We start from the raw sequence: 17,246 nt of genomic DNA, 5'->3' as shown, positions 1-17,246 counted from the left end.
AACTATGCTGAGCGCAATCTCAAACATTGCTTAACTGCTGTATTCCATTGGATGGACTCCAACCACCTCCGCTGTAATTCAAATAAAACAGAGATCCTTCCTATCGGAAAGAACGCCTCTTTCAGTCCTGCTCTCTGGTGGCCTGATAATTCTGCCGCCCCCCCCAGACCGTCTCCACCGCTAGAAACCTCGGGGTATTCTTCGACTCCGATCTCTCATTTGACCATCATGCCACGACCATGGCCGGCAGATGCTTCGGCAATATTAAATCCCTCAGAAACTTTTTTGACTTTCTTCCTTTAGATTCCAGAAAAACGGTAACAGCAGCCCTCATTCTTTCACGCATGGACTACTGCAACGGCCTCCTGGCAGGGACCAAGAAGTCCACCCTCTCCAAACTCCAAAGTGTTCTGCATGCCGCTGCCCGTCTGGTCTTAAAACTACCTCGCAAATCCTCAATCTCTTCAGCCCTAAAGATCTTACATTGGCTCCCCCTGCACAAGAGAATACTCTTCAAAATTCTCATCATTGCCTTTCGGCCCTTCAACAAAACAGGCCCTGTTTACCTCACTAGACGCTTCCAACATTACAACCCTAGTCGTCCCCTCCGCTCTGCACAAGAAAATCTAATGGTCTCTACCAGGTTCAACCTGAAGTCTAAAGGAGGTAAAACCCTAAGCTCCCTGGCTATCAAAGCCTGGAACAGCATGCCCAGTCACCTAAGGCATCAGACTCTTGAGAAACCGTTCAGAAAACTTCTCAAAACATGGATTTTCAATCTCCCCGACGAATGGGCCAAAGCTTCCATCTAGCCTCCCTCCTTACCCTCTGCGACCTGGACTCAAGGATCACTCAGCGCCATGATGCTCCCTTCGGAGCGAACGCAGCGCTTTATAAATACCCCTCCAAATAACCAAACCCTCCAAATATCCTATAAGTAATGTACATCACAGTGGGGGTGGCATTTTGGACAGAGAGCCTGTCTTCTCGTTGTCTTGTGCAGGAGGGGGCGAGGAGCCCAAGATGATACTAGAATACTGCATGCCCACCCCTGTGCCCACCCTGGTGTATCCTGTTCCCTCTCCTGTGATGGCTCCTGCCCTCCCCTCAGTGATGGCTCCTGTCCCCCCATGTTGTGGCTCCAGTCCACCTCCGCCTGTGATGCCTCTTGTCCCCCCCTGTGGTGGATCCTGTCTCCGCCCTGGGTGGCTTCTGTCCCAGTCCTGGAACGGCCCCTGCAGCGAGGGTGAAGTTCTTGATGGGCCTCTTCTCAAAAGGGCTCAGCTCAAAATTAATATGGAAAGGTGGGCGAGTAAGTAAGTGAAGGGATGGGTGAATGGCTGGATGAATTAGTGAAAGGGTGAAAGGATGAATGAAAGATTGAATAAATGGATAATGAGACAGGATGGATGGATTGATGAGTGAGGGGAAGGATGGAGAGAAAATGTAAATAGCTGGATGTATGGGTGGAAGGGTAGCTGTATGATTGATGAGGGGAAAGATGGATGAGGGGAAGGATGGATGGATGAGGAGAAGGATGGATGGATGGATGGATGGATGGATGGAGGGGAAGGATGGATGGATGAGGGGGAGGATAAATGGATGGGAATGATGGATGGGTGAGGGGAAGGATGGATGATGGATGAAAGGAAGGATGGATGAGGGGAAGGATGGATGGATGAGGGGAAGGGTGGATGGATGAGGGGAAGAATGGATGGATGAGGGGATGGATGGATGAGGGGAAGGAAGGATGGATGGATGAGGGGAAGGAAGGATGGATGGATGGATGAGGGGAAGGATGGATGGATGAGGGGATGGATGGATGGATGGATGAGGGGATGTATGGAGGGGAAGGATCGATGGATGGGTGGGTGAAAGGATGGAAGGATGGATGATGAGGGGAAGGATGGATGGATGGATGATGAGGGGAAGGATGGATGGATGGATGGATGATGAGGGGGTGGGTGAAAGGATGGATGATGAGGGGGTGGGTGAAAGGATGGATGATGAGGGGAAGGGTGGATGGATGATGAGGGGAAGGATGGATGGATGGATGATGAGGGGGTGGGTGAAAGGATGGATGGATGGATGATGAGGGAATGAATGGATAATGAGGGGGTGGGTGAAAGGATGGATGGATGATGAGGGGTAGGATGGATGGATGATGAGGGGAAGGATGGATGGATGATGAGGGGAAGGACGGATGGATGGATGATGGGTGGGTGAAAGGATGGATGGATGGAGAGTGGGTGGGTGAAAGGATGGATGGATGGATGGATGATGAGTGGGTGGGTGAAAGGATGGATGGATAATGAGTGGGTGGGTGAAAGGATGGATGGATGAGTGGGTGGGTGGATGGTGGGTGGGTGAAAGGATGGATGAGTGGATTGGATGGTGGGTGGGTGAAAGGATGGATGAGTAGGTGGGTGGATGGTGGGTGGGTGGGTGGATGGTTGGGTGGATGATGGGTGGGTAGGTGGATGAGTGAAATGATGGATGGATTGATGGATTGATAAGTGCAAGGGTGAATGAATGGACGTATGAGTGAAAGGGTGGATGTAAGGATGGATGAGTGAGTGAAAGGGAGGGTAGATGGACAAAAGGATGAATAGATGTGTGAAGGAGTGAATTGATAGATGGATGAGTGATAGGGTCAATGGATGGATTCATGAGTGAATGAGTAGATGGATGGATGGGTGGATGGATGGATGGATGGATGGAAGGAAGGATGGCTAAGTGAAAGGGTCGATGGAGAGAGAAATGGAGGATGGATGGATGACTAAAAGAGTGGACGGGTGGAAGGATTAGTAAGTGAAAGGATGGCTGGATTGGTGATAGGGTAAATGACTGAATGGATGAGTGAATGGATGGGATGAAGAGTGGATGGATAAGTGTACAGATGGATAGGGTGAAAGGGTGGATGGATGGATGGGTGGATAATGGAGGATGAGTGAAAGGATGGATGAGGGGATGGATGAAGGGATGGATGAGTGAAATGATAGATGGAAGGATACATGATGGATAGGTTTGCAAATGGTTGAATATGTTTGGAAATGGCTGGGCTTACTTATATACTATTGCGCGACCTCTGATGTGTCTTTAAAACGTACCTATTGTCCTGAAGTTTTGTCCTGAATTTTGACCTCCTGTCCTGAATTTGTGTCCTGAATTTTGACCCTTTGTCCCGAATTTTTACACTCACCGTCCTGAATTTGCACCAATGCCAGTTGGTCACCCTAGTCCTGGAAGACAAACCCATTATCTTCGGGAATCCTACAACCAACTTTATTCATTTATCTGGATGCATCTAATCTAGATGCGTATCACAGCCAAAAGTGTATGTAATTCTGCCTTACACAAATGTAGCCGGTGTTGCAGAGTGCACCATATGTACTCTCCCTCTCGCTTTGTGAAATATCTAGCAGGTCTAATACATTGACCTATAGAAATGTGCCTCAATAGAAGTCTGATTCCCGGTCAGTATCACAGTATCCATATAGCTACTGGTGAGTAACATTTGGACTTTACAATAATCACTCCTTCCCTTCTGGCTTAAACATTGTATATAAACCTCATGGTATGTTCTACCTGATCTCTGTGCCCACATCACAGGGGCTATCTACTCTAAACATGGTATCAGTAGGTCTGAAATCCATTCTATTAATTGATTTGGCCACTATTTTCATCCAGACTTCTCGTGTATTTAATCCTTTCTCTATTGTATTCAGGTGGCACATAAACCACTGTTTACGTGTTTTTCTTTTACTATCTATATCACCTCCCCTTCTATCTATGCCGATTTTTTCCAAGAAAACCACTTAAATTGGTTACAATCATGGTTCAGTTTAGAAAAGTGATCAGAAAGAGGGGCATTGATTTTCTTTGTTCTTATTGCTGATTTGTGTTCGAGTAACAGGACATGTAACTCCCTACTGGTTTCACTGACATAACCTAGTCCACACGGACAGGTCAGTAGGTAAATGCTATTTTTCCCCTGGCAGTTGTTGAGGGTTGATGCCAATATGGTTTTACCTGCAAACTTGATACTCTTACCTTCAATACTTTGGGGGCATATGGAGCATGTTCCACATTTATAATTTCTTATTGCCTTCTGACCACCTATTGTCCTTTGGCCTCCATATTCTGTCCTATATGTTCTCACTAGAGAATTCCTGATGGTCTTATTCCGTCTAAAGGAAAAAAGCGTTTTTTGTAGTTGTACTTTGGCACCAGGGTTAAGAATGGCGATTCTCCAAGCTTTAGTGAAATGAGAATCAAGATTTCATTAAAGACACGGAGGCTAGCATTATGCATTTAACTTTTATTTGCCACTCCTGCATGCCACTCCTGCAGCACTTTAAAGAACCTTCAAACTTGAACCAATAAAACAAAAAAAGAACACAGAGTCCTTAAATATTCCATGAACACCAACATTCCTCCTCCTTTAATGCTGAAACTGGATAAGAAAACTCCTTCCCGAATAAAATTCTTCTCATCCTCTCGATAAACTTGATCGATTATTCTGCATAAGAAAACACACAAATTAAAATCGAAATATACTTCTTAAAAAAGGAATCCTTAAACAAAAACAACAACCAACTGTTAAACAATTTTAAACAAATCAAATCGCCTTATCCCCTTCTCCTTACCAAAGGGTTGTGGAGGGAGGGATACTTATTATTATTATTTTAAATTATTTCCACATCTTCAATGTGTTTCATTTTTTAAAAACTTTTTCTTGCCCGTTATGTCCGAACTCGTACCTTCACCCTCAGACAGAGAATAAAACTCTACTCCTGACTCAATAGCACTCCTCTTTTTTTTCTTCAAAAACTCATTCATGGTATCCTTAACCTGTCTTCTCATCTCAAATTCAATAAACTTTTTAACAATCTCCTCATTAATCTTTCCTCCTGAAATACTCAATCCTTTCTCTAAATTCTCCTCCATTTCTACAATTTTAAAAAACAACTCCTCTTCACAATAATTCATAAAACACCCTCTAATTTTCGCTTCCTATTAAATTTCCAAACTTTCCTCCAACTCTCTCCCTTTCTGCTCGATCGTTAATGCTAAAAAACTGCCTTGTCCAAACTACGCGGATCCGATCGTTTAACCGTTCTTAATATCCCCGTACTACCTATCTCTGACTGAATAAACTTCCCAACTCAAAATGGCCGCTAATCTCGCGTGAATGACGCCCTTACGTCATACGCCACACGCGAGAAACAAACACATTTGCCGGCACTGGTTTCCCTGCGTTTCCGCCATTGCGCGAGCCTTCTCCTGAAAGTCCCCGCTTCAACATCTACCGCGAGGCATATTTTTCAAACTACGCCACTGCGCGAGGTAAGCGCCCTCTAACAAACCCAGTCTTTTTTAAAGAATCAAACCTTTGATTAAAAATACTGACATTCGCCGATCTTCGTGAACTTCAAAAATTCTTTCATTTGGCAATACAATTAATTTCTTATTAACGCCCTTCATCTGATCCTTTTTTTTTTTAAACTATACCTCACTAACTAACCAAAAAAACTAATAATTAGAAGATCGCTCTAATCTCTAAACTAAACTTTGTCTCCACATTATCTATTAATATATATTAAATTCAACACACAAAGGAGAACGTAAAAAAAGTTTGACTTATCTGTTCAGGAGCAGCAATAAAAGAGGAGGAATGTTGGTGTTCATGGAATATTTAAGGACTCTGTGTTCTTTTTTTGTTTTATTGGTTCAAGTTTGAAGGTTCTTTAAAGTGCTGCAGGAGTGGCAAATAAAAGTTAAATGCATAATGATAGCCTCCGGTCTTGTAATGAAATCTTCCAATTCCTGTTTACTATATTCTTGACCATGTTACTTGTGTTAGAAAAATTGCTGACAAATACAATTCTCTCAGCTCCTTTCTTTTTTTTCTCTTTGTTCATGTCCAGTAAATGGTCCCGGTCATAGAACCGTGCCCTCTTTAGGGGCTGTTTAATAGGTTTCCTTGGATATCCCCTATCCTGTTGTTTTTTGGACGTAGTATCAGCATGAAAATAAAAATCCTTAAGGGATGTACAGTTGAGTTGCAAGCTCAAAACTTCCCCAAAGGGAATATTGTTTTTCTGAGATCTGGGGTGATTGCTATTATATAAAAGGAGAGTGCTCTTGTCTGTGGGCTTGGAAAACAGCTACACATGCAGTTCATCTTCAATGCATTTTAACCTGATGGCAAGGAACTCTACACTAGAATTACTATAATGAGCTGTAAATTTCAAGTTGCTGTCCCCTAGATTAAGCCATACAATGAATGATTCTAACTCACTGCTGGCACCATTCCAGACAAAGATGATATTGTCAAAGAAGTGGTGCCAGCAGGAGACATTTTCATAATAGGGTGCCAACTCATTATAAATGTGTCTGTTTTCAAAATTGCTCACATACAGGCAGGCTAGACTGGGGGCAAAGGTAGCCCCCATGCTGGTCCCCTTGATCTGTTTGTATAGTTCATCCTTGTACAGGAAAATATTGTTTTTGAGGACCATAGTAATACATGCCAATATAAAGCCCATTGAGTTCCTTTTGTTCTGAAATTGACGCAATTACTCTAATGGTGTTGTCTTTGGGGATATTTTTCTATAAAACTTCAATGTCTAGGGTGACCAAAAGTTGAGTCACCGTATTGAAGCCCTGTCCCTCGAAAATTGATATGGCATGTGCTGTGTCCTTCAAGTAGGATCTTTGTTTACGCACCAGCAGTTTTAAAAAGAAGTCTGCATACTTTCTTAAGGGTTCTAACATGGAATTTAAACTACTTACAATGGGGCACATGGGGGGGGGTCTGATACATTCTTGTGTATCTTAGGCAACCCGTGGATTGCTGGGATTACGGAATGCAGATTTAACAAGAATGTATATTCATTTTCACATATCCATCCTTGTTCTTTGCCTAGGCTTAATAACTGTGCAACTTCATTTTTTAGTTCATTTATGGCAGTGGCGCTGGTGCATTTATAGTAGTCTTTTACATTCAGTAGTTTTCTCATTCTTCTATCATAGTCAGTAGAATCTAAAACCACCACTCCCCTGCCCTTGTCGGCTGGTTTTATCGTAATTTGTTCACAGTCTTGTAATTATTTCAAAGCTTTCCTAAGATCTGTTGAGAGATTGTTATTGTGATTGAAATGATTTCCTTCCAAGTCCCTGTCCCTCCAACTTTGTTCTTCTTACTGCAGCTATCAGCTCATCCGCCCTCGCAATGTGGGCTTCACTTTTCACTTCACAGCGGTGTATCCGCGCGGCCTATCAGCAGCGTCTCGGTTCCTTCCCACCAAGCATAGATGACGGCCGCTCAGTCGGAGCCGGCCAACTTCCCCCGAGGGTCTCCACTATCATGCACACTCCCAGCAGCTCACAGCCAGGCACCTACCCCCGGCATGATCCTCTCTCCATGGGGGGACACCACCCAACCGCGCTGCCGCCGCAGTGTATCTGAGTTGCCAATCTGCAGCGTCTCTATGGCTTTCCCACAAGTGTAGGCTGCAGTCTCCCGGTCAGGGCAAGCCAGATTCACCTGGTGGTCTCCAAGGTTTCACATGCTCTCAATTGCTCACATCCAGTCACCTTTCCCCAGCGTGTTCCTCTCTCTATGGAGGGTTACCACAGACCCGAGCCACTGCATCAGGGGTCCCAACAGCTCTACAGCTTCCTGGCAAGCACGGGCAGTGACGTGGACCCATATGGTGGCCCGAGACCTAGCCACATCAGCCTCCGCTTGACACAGCTCATCGGGTCCTTCGCTTTCATGTTTGGGGCAGTAAACTGTTGTCTTTTCCCAACTAGGCCCAGAAAGACTCAGCCGAGTCCACAGTCTGAATCAAAAATGGCGCTGTTGCCACCTCTGCTGCAGGACTTCCCTTTCGTTTCTGAGGGGATCGCCACCACTGTTTCCCCAGCTGATGGCCGCAGACAGTCTCACGGGTCCCTGGAGACCAAATTATGGCAGGTTTTGGGAGTCAGGATTCATTGGGAGCCCCTTACACATGGACCGCCGCACGGAGCTCTTCTGAAGTGTGACTACGCGGCCATGTTGCTAAGCCACGCCCCCATGTTTTCACTTTAATACTGTTTGTATGCTGTATAGAAAATTTACACATTGTCTGTAAGTTAAGCCAGGCTGCTTTGTGCCAAGATACCATAGGGCTAAGCACAGTTTAAGTTAGTGACTTTTTGTGGTTCAACCAGACAATGATTGTGGTTGTTGCCTAAGTGTGGCTTCTATCCCTCTCAACCAATAACCTAATTTCTCACACAGTGATTTTGGTCACAGGCTGGAAGCACAAAGCACTAAAAATACACAAATTACTGCTCTTCCCTGCACGAAGCAGGATTCAATGATGTGGCTCTCTGGTTACACACACAGTCTTAAGAAGTCATTGTATTAATCAATAGAGGTTTCATAATGTAAAATAGTGCATTTCCTACTGATTAGTTAAACTTGTATTTCTTTTTCATTTAAGGTGTGCAATATTTTATATGCATTTACATGAAGGAGAAAGACCATCAAAATAGTTACAGAATATTGTGTTTTGCAGTCACCCCTTTGACCCTGCCTTCACAGTCACTGACCCCTACCCCATTGCACTCAGAATTACAGAACCCATACTTTTTTAATGCTTCGACCGCTCACTTAGAAGTATCGACATTCAGCTCCCTATGGATGCAAGCTCACTGTAGCCTTGTTTTAGAACAATATTGTTGCAACCCCACAACTTTGGGGACGATTACCTTGCCGTTGGAAATGGCTCCGACCCTCAGTCAGAGCCGTTCCTACAGCATTGTAATCGCCTGTTTGGATCAATTACTGACAAACCCATTTTGATGGAGTCAGTCGGAAATGAATCCAAACAGGATTTCCGATAGGCTTCCGACGGGCTCAGAGAGCCTGTCTGCCATTCAGAAAGCCTCCTGTAATCCCAAGGGCGGCTCTTTCCGACAGCCTTTCTGTGTCGGCCTTTCTGACAGAGAAAGAATGTGAGAAGCCGACTTTGGGGAACCCCAGCAGGGCCCCCATTGGTGCAGAGCCTCCGAATAGTGGCTGCCACCCTGTGGATCCCTGCACCCAGTGCAGGGATAAACTGCACCTCAGCTCTTTACAATGAGGGCATGAATTCCAGTCAGAATGCATACTCCCATTGTAAAGAATAGGAGTGTGACCGCACAGTTTTCAGTCGCATCCTACTTGTTGGTTTGGGACCGCCGACAGGAAGTCGGTTGGTCCCAGTTCCAGATTGATGTCGCATGGACTCAGGTCCATCAGACATTGAAAACGACTGCTTTGTGTTTTTTTTTCTCCAGTATCTCTTTATTCGTTTTCATGCCAACAGTCCAATAAAGGGAGCTGGGAAAGTGAGGTTTGTTACATGGGTACACACTTTGCTTATGGTCTAATGCAAGTATTCCCCTGCCATGATCAAACGTCTAGCCATTCATACTGCATAGCTGCGAAACACATGTAAGAAACAGGGCCGACATTAGCGATTGTGGCGTTCAGTACAACAATCAGTTTTGGCGCCCCCCTCCATGACTACCACTAGGCAAAAGTGCCCCTTATCTATTCATAGCCCCTCTCTGACACACATTTCATTTGTGTTAAAGCACTGGTGAAGGCTGGATTTACTAATAAAAATTGTATACCTACCTGAACTAAGCCTTTTAAGCAACAACCCCCTGAGGTCAGTGCCCCCTCCCCAGGTCAGTGCCCAGTGCTGTCGCACTCCACTAAAGCCGGCCCTGTGTACAAAGTACAAATGTTAACTCAGGATCTACCTATATTAGCAAACATCAATTGGGAAATGCAGGGTAAATAAATCTAGGAAGAGAGCAAAAACCTAAAGACATCACTATTCTGCCCCAACAGAATAACCCAACATTCAAAAACTGGTTGATAGACTCCTTTGCATGATCATTGATTACACTTCCCCTCTTCTGCAGAGCTCATGTGCCTATTTGAGCCATGTTCACTCATGACTGTCTTGTTGTATCCCATGTGTATCCCTTATGTCTTTGCAACTAGGATTGATTGCGAGGTGTGGCAGTGCCCTCCTTATAACGTTCCTCTGCACAATGTGTATCTGAAGTCTTGATATTCAGGATGGTGTCTTGCCTGTGCTTCAGGGAGTTTTTTTTTATCTGTTTCGGATGATAATCTAGTCAGATACGTGTCCCATATGTCACTCTGTGGACCTCTACAACCCTGAGCATGTATTTTATTCTGAGCGTCTCTCTCCCCTGTTGCCCACAAATCGAGACCTCACAGCCACCTTTGCATCTGTGGTGAGACTAGTGACTTCCATGTCATTGCAATTTGCCTGTTAGCTAAGGCAAATGCTAGGGCTGCAAATTTCGTAAAATGTAGTCCTTTTAGTGCGCCGTAGTAGTCCCATTAGGCACTGTTCAAGATCCCTCGTAAGTGATTAACTTGTGAGTTCAGCCATGGTCATGACTATCACCTCACAGAAGCGTGTGATCTCCAGGGCAGGACCTAACCATGTTTTTAAAGTCTGCGTCATATGAGTTGCATTCGGGGCACTTCAGCACCATGTCTGCAAACATACCACCAATGCGTATTGGGGTAATGTACACCTGGTGTATGTAGTTAAACTGGGAGTTCTTAAGTCTCAGATTCCTGGATACCATTTTAACATCCAATGTGGCGGCCCATTGTCTATCCATCAGTTCCCACCATATAATTGAGCTCAACCTATCGCTCACAGTTGCGTACCCGGTAATTCGACATCCCAGCAACACACTGTACAACAGGGAGACCACCTTTCTGCCCCCTGTGCTCCAGTAAGAGGCTCAGGGTGTTTGAGGGCTGTGGTTCGACTTGGTCCTGGTTCTATGTCCGCTTGATCACATGTGTCAGTGTATTATATGTCAAAAAGTTCCTTGGCCAATTCCGAAGTTATCAGTCACCTCAAATGAAAGCAAGATGTTGTGTGTGTACATACTCCTCAGCGTAGTCACTCTGCACTCCAGCAAGGTGGAGAGTTATTTTGTGAAAGTCTTGGAGTAAACCACAGTGACTGGCTCAGAGAGAATATGGTATAGAAGTTATCTCAAGAGCACATTTGTATGCCAACAGTGTTTTGCCACCCTCATCAGCTTATTCATGGAGGCACTTCCACTCATGGTCCCATTCACCAGTCCAGCGGGAGGTGTGAAGCACTTGCACTATGGTCGCATTCTCAAGACTGGGAACATCCAAGAGCAACTTCATGGGCCACTGCAGTTAACCTGCCACATAATATAGTTAAATTCCCTTGTATTAGGTCATTATCAGTGTGATATATGTGAACTCACAATTATTTGAAAGTGTTGTATTTCCATTTCAGGCCAACATCTGCCATCCCCATTTGCTTGATTTCAGTCAGTTTCCTGAATGGGAACAGGCATGTTTTGGCCAAATTAATACGCAAACCTGATACGTCCCTAAATTCCTCTGGCATAGCTACCACAGATGGAAGGGTCTTCTGCGGATCACAAGAGGTTAAGAAGCGCATCATCTACATAATGGGTGACAGTGTCCCAAGTATCATTATTCAGTATTCCCCATTTTAGGCCTTTGAGCATATGCATGCCTGCGTGTGGTTCCATGGCCAGAGCAAATATTAAAGGGAAGAGTGGGCACCCTTGCCTTGTGCCCCGGCCTATGAGGAACGGATCAGAATTGTCTCTACCTGTTCTTACCCTGGCGGTGGGCTCAGAGTATATGAGTCCTATTCAGCTTCTAATCGCCTGTTCACAATCTATTCTTTCCATCACCACCATCAGATAAGGCCATCCACATTGTCAAAAGCCTTCTCAAAATCTAGGTACGTAGCCACTGGGTGTACCATCTTTTGGCGTTAGATCCATTATGGAGAACACCTGCCTGGAGTTGTGAAATGTATTCCTACCTGGTATAAACCCATTTTGGTCATGGTGGATCAGTGTGCTAATTATTGGGCTCAACCTGTTCACTATCAACTTACTGAGTATTGGAGTCAATGTTTAATAACGAGAGAGGCCAGCAGGAGCGCACGTTGATGGGATCACAATCGGGTTTGTAGAGGACAACTATCTCTAAGCATCTGGGGTACAATTCTTGTCACTTTGGCCTCCTTATATAGCTGGAGACGCTTGGGGACCAATTTTGTTCAATATGTGTGTAAAACACTACCTGGAGCCAATCGTGCCCAGGTTTTTTTTTGCCTGCAATCTGATCCATTGCTGACTATATTGCCACTAACATGAGTGGCTTGTCAAGGGTGGATCTCTATATGGGGTTAGTCTCTGGAGAGATAGCTGTCCACATAGGATAACAGTGTTGTCCCATCCATCATTTCCATGGGTGCATATAGCATGGCATAATAATCAACAAACACTGCATTAATAACACATGTCATAGAGTTGTCTGTCTGTAATCCATGAGTAAAAATGGCATGATGTCACCTGGCTACCTGCTCCCTGCAGTGGAGGTGTGAATCTATCTAGCCAGATAGCATATACACAGTTAAAGTCTCCCCTTCAAATGCAAGGGCTGGCAGGTTCTGCACAAATGTGGGGGAGGGGTGGGGAGGTGGGGGGTATCTAAAAACTGCAGTTGTTAACTATTGGAGGCATACATCGCCACCATTGAAGTGGTTCCCTGTCTAAAATCCTCTGCTGCCACATAGCACCCTTCCTTCACTATGACCCTACGGATATCACCAGTGGGACCGCAGAGGAAATCCAGATCACCAGCATACCCAAATAGGCAGGGCCCACTATCTCTCCCCATGTACCTATGAAATGCCTTCTCTTGTGTGGGAAATACCAAAAAAGGATAATGCCTCTGGATAAATCAAACAAATATAGGTTGGAGAGATACTTGGATTACCTCTCCCTGATAATTAATCTTTAGATCTAATCGAACGATTTTAAAGGAATCACTAACCAAATGTTGGCTCAAAACAAATATCAAATGTTTTGGATTAGAAAGTGTATATTTATTATCACTTTTCTTTTTCTCTTATGTATATTATTTGGATTCAAAACACACACAGGTGTGATATTTACATACATATACAAACATTTACCACAATAGACATATATATGCAAGCTATTTATATAACAAACATAAATAGAAACAAAAGTTATACAATTCACTTGTTGTTTCTCATAGCCCTTAATATTCAAATCGGATGCTCTAGCAAAGATTTCCACTGAGCATTTCTTATCCGTAAGATCACCCTACAAAATCGAGCATTCAAGGTTATCAACTTTTGTCCTTATTTTTTCATAAATGCTCCTGAATTTATTTCTTGTGTTTTTGCATTTATTGAGTGTCCTCCATTGTATTGTCGACGCGTTTCAGCCCATCAACTTGCGGGCCTCATCAGGACTAGGGCTTCAGAGTAACCACTTTTTCAAAAGTAACCTCTGGTGGTCAATCGATCTTCCCACCAATACTACGATTCTTTGGAGTAGCCGAAATACTGAATTGCATATTTTCCGTCAAGCAATAATGAAGGAGGCGAACACAAAGCTGACTTGTTAAACCCTCTGTCTTACGTAGTCTCACTCTCCCTCTCGTCTGTGTATCTTGCAGCGCTTGTTTTCAACTCGAAGCAGCCAAACATTCACTATAGCCGTATCCATCGCGTGCGCGTGCCTTGTTTTGTGTGGGAGTCATTGGCGTGTAATCCCTGACTTTTCTCTCTTTACATGTACCAATCTGCCTGGGTAGTGCCAAGAAACTGCTATTGTCCAAACTGATTGTTGTGGAAGACATCCACATTAACCATGTCAACTGTGTAACTCCGAACTTCCATTCCTGTGTCAAGACTACAAAAGTAGCCTATTCAATGCTTAACCCAACTAACTTGTGCACTCAACTGTTTCATCTTGGTCTTGGGGGCAAATCAAATATGGGCCACGTGCAGTAGTGCTTCCTCTCCACCCACTATGACCACTGTCCCCACTTCCTGACCATTATACCAGCATGCATTCACTCTTCCCTCCCCCATAGCAAGGCAATAATGACAACATGTGCAGTACATATAAGGGATATATTGGTGTCCCATTCATATAATCTGAATAGATGTCATCAGAGTGATACCTGGTTCAACTCTCAGTTCCAATTCAAAGTCCACATCAATAACTTCAGTCAGCTGCTTCAGAGAGCGAGGTAGGCAGTACCATGTCCAACTTACTATGTAGTTCAATCTCTACCACCACCATTGCTCTCTTCTTGGCTGCCTGTTCCTTAGAGGGCCTACCCCTCATAGATCTATAATGTCTGTGCCAGGTTTTTGGCTGTTCCCAACCATGTTCTACGTCAGAGCCACTGGCAACGTCAACTTTTCTCGAACTCCAGCCATCAAACACCCTGAGTATTGCCAGAAACATGGGGCAGTATTTAATGCCCATTTGACACAACTGCTGTTTGATGTCCAGGAAGGATGGTCTGCCTTTCTGAACTTCGATGGTGCAATGAGGAAATATGCTCACCTTCACGGTGTCCACCTGCCATGGGCCTTTGCTCCTGGAGACTTGCAAAATGTGGTCCCTATCTTGATAATTAAAAAACCTAGTCACCACTGGCCTGGGGGATCTCCCAGGCGGTGGTTTCTTGGTGGGTACTCTCTGCGCCCGTTCAATTGAGAAAAGGTCTGACTTCCTCCCTTCCAGTACCATGTTTGCCAGCCAGTCATCGAGGAACTACTCCATACTGTGGCCTTCCGCCCCCAGGCAGGCCACTGATGCGTAAATGGTTGCAACTCGAGCAGCCCTACACATTCACCTTCACCTTTAGGAGGGTCGTGGGCTTCTGCAGGTTATTTATTTAAATTTGCATGTCAGCCATCAATGGGCTTGAGAGAGCACAAGTTTGGGAAAAAATGTATAAGTGCGCCATATTTACAAGCACGTAGTTAGTTTAAACATGTTTTGCACACGAGTGTTTTATATCCAGGAGTGAAATATACAGAGTGTTTTATATTCAGTAGCGAAATGTATAGAATGTTAAGTAGAGTAATAATAAGTATAACTGTGTGAGATTAATGTAGAAATGTTGGAATGAATATGAAAACCTCACGTTCTCATGTTAAAAGAATCATGTCCGAATTAAATGTAACTTTGAAATCCAGTATAATGTGTAGGCCTTAGGGCAATTCACAGCAAACCTAAACGTGCTGCTAAAATAATGTGAGATAAGGTTGACGTGGTTCTTCCAAATGTATTATTGAACTTAGGGTTAAAAGTATATGCTTTATAGATGTGTTATTTTAGAAACGTATGCTAGTTAAGAATGTTTGCTGTTTAAATCAAGTTAATGTTTTAAGAGTGCAGGGACCTGCTTCATGTAAATCAAGTAGGCCTGAACAGATAATGACATGTCGTTTGAACCGCCATGTGCTCGTTAGGGAAGAAGTCGAGAGGTGTCCAGCACCGAGCTTGGAGTGTGTTTTACGACTTAAAGATATGGTGGAGTCTGGAATTTGAGGCCCACTGCAGGACGAGCTGTATGCAGGTGCGAGGGTCCTAATCAGCTCGAATGAAAGGGACTTTGTTCAGTGGCGCCTTGCGCAGGCCTGTAGGAGTTTCCAGGAATTTAGGGGGTATCGGCGCATTGGAGAAGAAGCCTGGGAACCAAGGTCAACTTTAACGAGGGTCTTCAAGAGTACCATCATGGAGTTTGCCGCGCACAGAGATACCACGTGAGGGGCGTCCCAAGGGGCGTTCCTATCAGAAATGTGATTTGGTATTAGGGAAAGAGACCCGGGAGGAGAGCAGAGCAGATGATTTTGGGAGCCTAAGGAAGCGGATGGGTAGGCAGATAGGCTGATCAAGAGAGACCCATTATCAGAGAAGAGACAAAGAGAAGTGCGTGATCTTCTTAGGAAGTCACCACGGCTGACACCTAGAGGGTAAAGATCTTGCTAAGTAGGGATGTCACTTAGTATAGTGTAGGGACAGACTAACCTTAATTTTCTTTTCTGTAATGACTTTGAGATTGCAACTTATATCCATTTTGACAACCCTTATGGTTTTCGAGATTGTACTTATTATTTTGTTTTTCAGACTTAGACTACTCAAGAAGTTCATGTTCATAGTGATACCGATTTATCTTCTGAATCTCATTTTGAGAAGTTTGTATCTTCAGTTATCTTTGACTTTATATTAAATCTTTGAAACTTAAAATTTGGTCAGTGGTCATTTAGAGTGGTGTAAGTTCTTAAATTGATTGACTTATTGTAAGATTACCTTTTACTCAATGACAGGTACCAACGATTCAGTCGACATAGTTTGGGATTTGGTAAGGTAACTAGTAACCAGTAATCCCGCGTTAGCAGTTGGTAGCAGAGTGAGGATGGTTATCTTCTTGAGGAAGGTAATCTAGAGAGGTTAGTTTACCCCAAGGCCCCGAGACGTCGAGAAACGAGCAGCGGAAGAATCGTGTGCCGAAAGGTGCAGACGGCGCGAGAAAAGCAGCAGTATCGGAAGAGAGTGAGTATAACAAAGGGTCATGCGTGAACAGATTGCGGTGTTTTGTGTTGTATTTGTATTGTAATGTCTTGCGGAGTTGAATGCCTGTAGTGTGAATGAGAGAAGGTTGTGAGCGCGCGCAACCTGGTAAGCTGGTTACCTGGTAAACGGGTGAACTGGTGAAATCTTAAGTTCAGGCCAGAGCTTAAGTGGTTTTGGGTGTATCGAACATCCAGGGTAGTTGTCGACCATAGTACGGAGGTCACGAGGTACCATTGACCGCCGTGGATCCAAGATAGGGGGAGTGTAAGAGTGGGTGTATGAGTAACGGACGCTGGTCGAAAGTTACTGTGTGTGAGTAACCTATCGGAGAGGGCGATTGTCTGGAAGTAAACGGAAAGACATTTCGCCAAGTTAAGGTGACAACTACAGAAAGACTGTGGGCGTACAGTCAAGAAAGGTGATCGCTTGGACGGAAGTAATCATTTTTCAGAGTATGAATGGGATGCGTGCATGACCGAGGAGACGAGCTGAGAAAGGAGGGGAACTGCTGCGAAGGGGGACGGGTGACGTCGGCTAGAGCCGCGCTGTGATTGAGCGGTTGGTGTGACGTTAGCTAGAGCCGCGCTCTGGTTGGGCGGCTAGAGTGACGTCGAAGGAAAGTCGCGTACGGATAGGCCAGTTAGTGCGAACGGGGCTGAGATTGGTGGATTGTCATCAGGAAGTAAATAAACGCGGAGAAAGAGCGAAATCAT

The sequence above is a fragment of the Lissotriton helveticus genome, chromosome 1_1, assembly GCF_964261635.1.
Source record: "Lissotriton helveticus chromosome 1_1, aLisHel1.1, whole genome shotgun sequence".
Classification (NCBI taxonomy): domain Eukaryota; kingdom Metazoa; phylum Chordata; class Amphibia; order Caudata; family Salamandridae; genus Lissotriton; species Lissotriton helveticus.
This window is presented reverse-complemented; position numbering follows the sequence as displayed.